We start from the raw sequence: 2,093 nt of genomic DNA, 5'->3' as shown, positions 1-2,093 counted from the left end.
GCGATGACATTTTATGTCTATTTCAATCCTGTAAAAGCGTTTTTAAATCCGTTCAATCGTTTCGGTGTTATCCATTAGAATGCAAATGTCGTAATTCCCGACCTTTCAGCATCCTCTTAATTATCGAAAAATTATGTTGCAAGATGAGGTGTCATTCGAACTTTAACGTAATACATTGTAGTATTACATATTACGATTGTTCCTCGGGAGATTCGAAAAAGAAATATACGTTTATCCTCGAACCATGTCGATTTGCGGAAGACGAGTATAACAATTAGGTGAGAAACAAAGCGCTCGGAACAATTAAATGGACGCGACGTATGGGTCGGACGGGCGCGCGTATATGGTATGGAGGGCAGCGCGCACCCACGCGAGAAATCCTAATTAGTTTTTCTGGTTGACAGAGCACGAAGCACGGTGGACCGTGAAGGCGTAGCGGAAGTGCCGGGGAATATTGGCAAATACATTTTGAGAATATCGTTATATTATATTTCGTCCGACTGAGCGGCCAGCAGGTCGAAACATGCGCGCGTTCGCTACTTTCAATTTTCTACGATAATACGCGTCGTCAATATAATAACGATGTGAAACGATGATAATGCGAGCGCGTGCGCACGTGACGTGCATCCGGCTGTGTATATATCGAGTAATATAATCCCGCGTGCACGTGTGTATGTGTATGTACGTGCGCGCGCGCTTTTATAACGCGGCTCTGACACGTTTCAAAAATTAATCCGCGCGTCGGCGCACGTATGCAATACGTAGTGCCGCGATAACGCGACCGGGTAACGTAATTAAGCTTTAAATGAGCTCGCCTAAGAAATGACGAGTCATATTTTAATGGGGCAATGTCTTGCGGTGAGGTAGATACCGCCATTGGGTTGGATGTGGATGAGAACTGATGGCCCCAGCTTTTTCCAGTTTCAACGAAACCAGCCTTCACCGTAGATTAAAACTAATTCCATAATTCTGGCACGAACAAAGAAGGCGCGGTCTTTTATCTTGCTTGATATTTATTAAGCCCCCTCCGAGTCTGCAATCTGAAACTCTGCACGCGTGCAGAACATATTTCGCCCCTCTCCTCCCTCCCACGTTTAACATTTCTTCCTGGCGAGGGAAAAAATATATCGCGTGTATTAATTTTACGAATTAAAGAGCTGGAGAGGAATGTATATATTTATATTTGATAGGATGCTTGTCAAATTGCAGGGGAGAAGTACAAGCAATCCGTCTCGACCAATGTGTACAAGGTACACATGAAGCTCATAATACGCTCGGTCGCGATGTCCGACTACGGCACTTACAAATGCATATCTGAGAATTTCCTCGGCAAAACGGACGGCGATATCAAACTTTTTCGTGAGTATATGACGTTCCCGCTGTTTGACGCTTTGACTGCCGCGTGTGTGTCCGATTGGATACACACCTATAAAGATTCAAGGCACCGCCGTCGATTTTAGTGTTAATTTAATACGCATTTCCAACTTATTACCATCTGCATATGAATCGAAAACACTTTGCATTGATATGATACAATCTTACAAGGGAAGTTAGGGAACCCGAAAATTCAGAAAAATCTGAAACTTTGTGTAAAAGTGGAGCAGTTCATCCGTAGTACAAAACTATTTTTCGTTGGTGCTCTATTCCGTTTTGAAGGGATGATATCACCCCTTGAAAAAAATCGGTTTTTTTCTTTCGACATGAATATCGTCGAAACTATGAGAGATAGAAAAAAATGTTCTAAATCAAAGTTGAATGGCTTAAAGTGTACTTTATGATAGTAATAAAAAAATTTTTTTTTAATTTTTTTTTAATGTTACCCCACCACTTCATATATTTTTTTAAATTTTTAAATTTTTGTTATAACCAAATTAAAAGTTATTTTAATACGAATTCAATCATGTGTGATAAAATTATTTTCGGTAAATATTGATAACAACGGACCCAGCCCCAATGACCTTGATCTTCATATATGTTGTCAAGGTCATGACCCTGAGTGATTATCAAGAGGTTTTAGCCGTCGCTCGTTATTCGTTAAAAAGTTATTAACAAAAAAAGTAACAAATATTATTAAATTATTATTAAATATTATT

This window comes from Wasmannia auropunctata, unplaced genomic scaffold (genome assembly GCF_000956235.1).
Source record: "Wasmannia auropunctata unplaced genomic scaffold, wasmannia.A_1.0 LD336111.1, whole genome shotgun sequence".
NCBI classification, from domain to species: domain Eukaryota; kingdom Metazoa; phylum Arthropoda; class Insecta; order Hymenoptera; family Formicidae; genus Wasmannia; species Wasmannia auropunctata.
This window is presented reverse-complemented; position numbering follows the sequence as displayed.